This window comes from Tasmannia lanceolata, unplaced genomic scaffold (assembly GCF_043159265.1).
Source record: "Tasmannia lanceolata isolate RefF3 unplaced genomic scaffold, GAP_Taslan_0.1 ptg000012l, whole genome shotgun sequence".
NCBI lineage: Eukaryota > Viridiplantae > Streptophyta > Magnoliopsida > Canellales > Winteraceae > Tasmannia > Tasmannia lanceolata.
In genome coordinates this window covers 4,421,792-4,429,500 of record NW_027518689.1, presented here as the reverse complement: position 1 = coordinate 4,429,500, position 7,709 = coordinate 4,421,792, and the positions used below count along the sequence as shown (strand labels likewise).

At 36.6% G+C, this 7,709-nt stretch overlaps 1 long non-coding RNA gene across 1 annotated transcript; it reads right to left on the bottom strand.

Moving 5' to 3' along the window:
- Positions 1 to 4,326: 4,326 nt before the first annotated feature.
- LOC143887692 (uncharacterized) lies at positions 4,327 to 4,770 on the bottom strand. The gene is made up of 3 exons (XR_013254339.1): positions 4,658 to 4,770; positions 4,487 to 4,581; positions 4,327 to 4,397 (listed from the first exon to the last, which is right to left on the bottom strand). It is a non-coding gene; the product is annotated as an uncharacterized LOC143887692 (long non-coding RNA).
- Between the last annotated feature and the right edge of the window lie 2,939 nt (positions 4,771 to 7,709).

Genomic DNA, 7,709 nt, shown 5'->3' with positions numbered 1-7,709 from the left:
AAACCGTACAACAGTCTGGACTTGAGAATTGTTACAAACCACTAAGAACAAGATGGTTTAAAACCCTCACACATAGAGACCTCACAGCAAGAACAAGATGGTTTAGACCACTCACACAGACCCTTTACATTGTTACATAAGTTGTGACTCTCATAGAACATACATACACAAGCTTAAGTTCTCCAAAAGGGTCTTCATTCAGGCTTGTTCTAACACTTTTTCTCCATTGCCAAGACCTGATCTAGAGTTACCACAAATCGGATCCCACCTAATAAGTAAAACTTCTCAGCTGCCAAAGTCTCCTTATATTTTGATTTGCTCTCACCCACCTTGTCTGTGAGACTGCATGTATTTTCATCGAAATACACACTCATGTATCATATAATATCATCACGTTAATGTTTTATATATAAAAAATAAAAATTACTTGCATACTCTTGTTGTAGATAGGTCGTGCCCCTAAAATTTTCACCATAGGATGATTTAAGCCCTTTATTTGTTAAGGGTTTTACGTGGAGGATTTTAATGTTGTCATTTTCTTTTTAACTTTCTAGGTCGTCAATGTTACACTTAATTTGTTAAGTGTTTGAGGGTTTGTATCAACTTTTGGAGAATATTTTTGGGGCACGTCCAACCACCTATGCTGGGGACCAACAAATGAATGACATCTAAATATGAGGACCCCACTTTTAATTTTCTTTTTCTTGTAGGGATATATTTATATTAATACACATCCATATATTTATATTAAAAAATAAAGATTACTTTGCACACCCTAATCAGGTTGTGCCCAAAAATCTCTAACCCTTTGATTTGTGGAGGCTTTTATAAGTAGTAATTTTTATTTTTATTTTTTGGAGGTGTTTATCTTTCCAAGTTGTCTATATTACATTCAAATATATCTAAGAGCTTGGATCATCAATTTAAAAAGATTTTTGGGCACTGCCTACTTATGGTGAGACAAACAAATGAATCACATCTAAAAGTGAGGTAGGGGCGCTCAAGCCCGAGGTTAGTAGGGCGTAGCCAATCCAGTGGAAAACACCATCAATGATGGTTACACCCACCCCCATGGGTTGAATAAACCCTGCTTACTCTGCTTGTATGATTACCCCCCCCACCTTATATGGTGCCAAGACATACTACTACCCAGGGCCCCTGACCCATTGCACGTAATCACAGCGGAGAGATGACCAATTGTGAGCTTTCAAATGACAAATAACTGCAACTATCCGTACATTAGAGAAAAAACCTTCAAATATTAGTCTCTTATCTGCAAATCACTAGAAAAAGATAAAAGAGTTCTTAAACTGACCTTACCAGCCCCCACTTTCAGTTGTCGTGAGTGAGAGAATTCCTGAAAATAGACGAAAAAATGAGAATTAATAAAAGGAAGTGTGAAGGAGAATTAATAAGGAAGTGAGAATTCCTGAAAATAGATGAAAATTGACAATGAACGGCAAATAAATTTCAAAACTAAGGAATCAAATATCGTCAACATACCGAGCATGATTTTGTCACTGCTGCCAACTCCTTCCAATTCGGCTGTGAGATTTGCTGCTAGACTTGGGTTGACACATAAGTTGGGACTCAAACATACATCACACATACCTTCACAGTACTACATAAGCTGTGACTCATAGAAAACATGCATAAGTTGACTCATACATACATAAACCATTCACACATACCTTCACAGTGTTACATAAGCTGTGACTCATAGAAAACATACATAAGTTCAGACTCATACATACATAAACCATTCATACATGCATAAGTTCAGACTCATACATACATAAACCATTCACACATACCTTCACAGTGTTACATAAGCTGTGACTCATAGAAAACATGCATAAGCCCCACAAATAGGCTACATACATACACACAAGCCCACACAAACATACATACATGCATAAGTTCAGACTCATAGAAAACATACATAAGTTCAGACTCATACATACATAAACCATTCACACATACCTTCACAGTGTTACATAAGCTGTGACTCATAGAAGATACATACATGCATAAGCCACACAATTAGTAACATACATAACAAGCCCACACAAACATACATACATGCATAAGTTCAGACTCATAGAAAACATACATAAGTTCAGACTCATACATACTTATGTCATTCACATAACATAGCTTCACAGTGTTACATAAGCTGTGACTCATAGAAGATACATACATGCATAAGCCCCACAAATAGTAACATACATAACAAGCCCACACAAACATACATACATGCATAAGTTCAGACTCATAGAAAACATACGTACATAAATCATTCACACATACCTTCACAGTGTTACATAAGCTGTGACTCATAGAAGATACATACATGCATATGCCCCACAAATAGTAACATACATACACACAAGCCCACACAAACATACATAAGTTGTGACTCAAAAGAACCTAGTGTGGTGCTTTAGATTCAAGCTTGTTCTACAACTTTTTCTCCGTTGCCATAACTCTCACTGATCTAGAATTACCACAAAACAGGAGCCCACCTAATAAGTAAAACTTTTCTAGATGTCAAAAGATTTGATATACAATGAATTACTATATATTTACCGCAGCCCGAGTCTCCTTGTAATTGATTTTTGCTCTCACCCCCATGTACCGCACCTTTGTCTTTGAGTCCATGCATTTACGTCGACATACACTTGCATCAAAAATATATCATTACACATCCGAGTATCATATAAAATCTTCACTTAGGGCCCGTTTGGATACCTCCCATTTTGTATTTGGATTTGGAATCGAGTTTTGAATACAAATTGAATAGATCCGGTAGCTCATGTAGAGGGAGGCATAGAGGGAAGGGGGTACTTCCTAGTGTAGAGGGGAGAGGTTGAGGAGCAAAGAGGGTGAACGAAACTGCCAGATCTGTGGATTTCCAATTTCTTATTTCCACAGCAAACTTAGAAATCTGATTTTTTTCACTGTCAGCTGCTGAATTAGAAATCCAAGAATTTGATCCGATCTAAATTACAATGCAAAAAGGGCTAGAAATGTGAGAAATCCAAATCAAAATCTTCTTGGCATCCAAATGGGCCCTTATAGAACAATATAGTAGATAAAAAATAAATATTACTTGAATTCCCCTCCTTATACCATATAGGTCGTGCCCAAAAATATTTTCCAAAGGAAGATGATTCTAACCCTTTCATTTGTGGAGGCTTTTAAGTTGTTTTTTTTTTTTTGAGGTTTTTATTGTCATTTTTTTAAACTATTAATCCGTCTTTGTTACATTTAAATTCATCTAAGGGCTTGGATCATCAATTTAAAAAGATTTTTGGGCACTGCCTACCTTGCAAACAAATGAATCGCATCTAAATATGGGGGCCCCACTTTACATTTTTTAAGTATACACACACTGACACACACACACACACACACACACCACTGATGTATCATATAAAATCATCGCCACTTATAAAACAAAAGAATAATAGACAAAAAAATAAAAATAAAGATTACTTTGCATTCCCCGTTATCGATAGGTCATGTCCCAAAATTCTTCTCTTTAAGATGATTTTAAACCCTTTGATTTGTGGATGTTTTTATGTTGTCATTTTTTTTGTGGAGATTTTTTATGGTGTTATTTTGAACCTTTTAAGTCGTCTGAGTGACATGAAATTTGAGGGTTTGAATCATCATAGGGAGATGATTTTTGGGACACAACCTACCTATGGTGAGGAACAACAAATGAATGGCATTTTAATGTGAGGGCACACACACTTCCTTTTTTGTTGGGCATGTATTCATGTTGAGGTATACATTCCAAATAATATAGGGGTGGTTATATACCTCAGAGCTTGTGAGCTTTTAAGTTACAAATATCCGCAACTACCCTACACATCGGAGAAAAGACCTTCAGATATTAGTCTATCATCTGCAAAATCACTAAAAAGGATGAGCTAGTTCGTAAACTAACCTTAGTTTTTACTCTCAGCTGCTTGACCATATTCAAGAAGTTGTGAGAGAGAATTCCTGAAGATAGATGAAAAAGGAGAATTAATAGAGGAGAAAAGGGTACTTGAAATTGCACCAAATAAATTTCAAGACTAAGAATCAAATGTCCTCAACATACCGAGGCATGATTTTGCCGCTGCTGCGACTCCTTACAATTCAGCTGTGAGCTTTACACCAAATAAATTTCAGTTTACTCCAGTTGTGACTCATACATACATAAACCACTCACACAGACCATCACACTGTTACATGAGTTGTGACTCATAGAACATATATACACTACTCACACAGGCCCACACAAACATACATAAGTTGTAACTCAAAAGAACCTACTGTGGTGCTTTAGGGGTCTCCATTCAAGCTTGTTCTTCAACTTTTTCTCCGCTGCAGAGTCTGTCAATGATCTAGAATTACCACAAATAATCCCACCTAATAAATAAAATTTCTCAGGGTGTCAGAAAATTTGATATAAAATGAATTACTATACGTTTACCTCAGCTGCCCAAATCTCCCTGTATTTGATTTGCTTCTCACCCATGTATTGGCCTTTGTCTGCGAGTCCATGTAGTTATGAATCCAATTCGAATTCTGCATTAAGGATTTTAGATCATTCATCAAGAGAGAGAGAGAGAGAGAGATCCAAAATGCCAGTATGAAAATTTACCTGCAAACAATGAAACAATGTGTACATTGTTTGGGTTTGCACTGCATATTTGTAGCAGCCTTTCCTACAACTGATTTATGAACATTGGATGCCCAATACAAGAAGATGGGCATATATTAGTGGCATGATATATTTGTTCCAAACCATAAACATCTGAAAATTGTAGTCTTAAAATTAATCTTCTTAGCAACAACAATTTTAGATAGGCATTTGCAAGTTAAGTGCAAAAGTATCTGAAAACAGAACGCAGATGAAGAGATTGAAAAGGGAGATTATGGACAAAAGGAACTGATACTATTTGATAGATGAATAAAATTCAAGACAGAAATTAGATGCAAAGAGAGGAATGCATATATAAAATGGATTTCAATTTAGAGAGTTGAGAGCTAGGGTTTTCACAGAGCCTTAATAATCTCAGCTCTCATTTTATAATATCCTAGAATAAAAGGGTTTCTTGAAAGCCCACAAGCTCTGGTGAAATGGGTTTTGGTAGATCTGAAATGATAAAGAAAAAAACCCATTTGACAGCTATTATATTCCTCAAAATCAAAGTAAAAAATAAAAACCATGGTTGTATCTTCTCAGGTCAGAAAACAACAAACAAAAAATCTTAATCTCAACAAAGAAAAGAGAATTGCAAATGCAACATATTACAGTAGACCCACCCACTCACAGAGAATGAAACATCATAAACTAAACTGTTAATGGGTTTAGAAACATTTAAAACGAACTTGTTGTCAAAACAAAGGAAATGTGAGAGAAAGTACCTCTTGTCCTTGACGCCATGAAATCAAGGCTCAAGACCTCTCTCTCTCTCTCTCTCTCTCTCTCTCTCTCTCTCTTTCTCTGTTTTCAACTTTCTTTCCTCTTCTTCCAGCCTTTTAAATTCAAAACAAGGAGAGGCCAAACGGTACCATCTGATATTTAGAATCTAACGGCTAGAAATCACCTTTTGAAATTGTAGCCGTCGGGTATTTTTAAATTTTATGACTTTTTTCTTGACCAAACGGTCAACTTTGTTTGAATTTGGGTGGTTTAATTTTGAGATGATCCAACGGCTTGGGGTGATTTTGAATTAATTTAGTTTATTACTTACCCAAATGTAGTATTAGCAGTCACCAAAGACTATTTAGGCTCCATTTCTTTCAACATAAAATGGGCAAAAAACAAATTTTACGCTCATTTTTCAACTAAAAAATGGGTGTAAATTTTGTTTAATGTAAAAATGAGCTAAAATTGGCACTAACTGGTAATTTCTAACAAATGAATCGCATCTAAATATGAGGGCCCCACTTTACTTTTGTAAGTATATTGATGTATCATATAAAATCGCCACTTATCAAATAATAGACAAAAAAAAAAAAAAAAGATCACTTGCATTCCCCGTTATCGATAGGTCATGTCCCAAAAATCTTCTCTTTAAGATGATTTGTGGATTTTTTTATGTTGTCATGTTTTTATTTTTGTAGATTTTTATGTTGTTATTTTGAACTTTTTAAGTCGTCTATGTGACATGAAATATATTTGAGGGTTTGAATCATCATATGGAGATGGATTTTTGAGATGAGGCCAACCAATGGTGAGGACCACACTTTACATGTTTTTTGTTTGGAGTATAACATACATGTCAAGAAGAGTAGGCCAACCGATAGGGATCCCAAGAACCAATTACTAGACTTAAATTTATGTGATAAATCCGCTCATTCTGATTACTCGGGACACCCAGCAGATGTACGTGGCAATCAACCCCACTGAATCCTTCTGATGTGAAGTACATCAGACCCTCTACAGTCATTGACTGGGTGTCCCGAGTAATCCAAAGGGGCGGATATATCACTTCCCGTAAAAAAAATAAAGATTATTTGCATACCCTCGTTATCGATAGGTCATGTCCCAAAAATTTTCTTTATAAGATGATTTGTGGATAATGTTGTTATTTTGTTTTTGTAGATTTTTTTTGTTGTCGTTGTTTTGAACATTTTAAGTTGTCTATGTGACATGAAATATATTTGAGGGTTTGAATCATCATACGGAGATGGATTTTTGGGACCAGGCCTACCCATGGCGAGGGACCAGACTTTACTTCTTTTCTTTTACTATGCCACTCGAGAGCCCTTATTGGACTCAAATTTACGTTTAATTTTGAGTCCAATAATTGGTTTTGGAATCACAATATGTTCACATAATCCGGCTAGGCCCCCCACAAACCATGCTTGTATAACCCTACATGGCTAGGGCGTCAAACCAAGGGCTAGTAGGGCCTAGCCGATCCTGTGGAGAACACCACCATTGGTTTACACCCCATGCGGTACCCAATGAAAATTGTGAGGTTCAACGTGAAACTAAAAGATCTAGGCCTAATATTTGGTACAACTTGGGTCAATTTTTTGGAATTCGGGATTACCTTTAAATCGGGTCAGGGTCGGATTGATTCCAATTCATTTTTCAGCAAAAGCTCAACTCAACCCAACCCCAGCTGCACCCCTACTAACCCTTAGGATCCGTGGTTAGTACCTTGCTTGTATGGGTTACTAGGGATTGGCTAGGCCCCGGGCCTCTAGGGTCGATGAACCTATATGGTTTGACCGTGGGCTCGAGCCTAGACATAGCAGCCCGGGACCCATTGAAAGGAATCCCAGGACCCCATTGAAAGTAATAACAGGGGGGAATATATACCTCAGATGGACTTGTGAGCTATCGCGTGACAAATAACAGCAACTACCCTGCACAAAATCAGCACCTTCAAATATTAGTCTATCATCTAAAAAATTACTCCAGTAGATGCGAAAGAGAGTTTTAAAACTAACCTTAAATAGCCACTTTTAGTTTCTCTCAGCCACTTGAACATATATTCAAGAACTTGTGAGCGAAAATTCCTGAAGATAGACAAAAAAAAAAGAGAATTAATGAGGCAAAAAGGGTACTTAACAATGTGCCAAATAAATTTCGAGACTCAGAATCAAATGTCCTCTACACACCCAGCATGATCTAACCGCTGCTGCGACTACTTCCAATTCGGCTTTGAGCTTTGCTACCAGAGGAAGTAATCGAT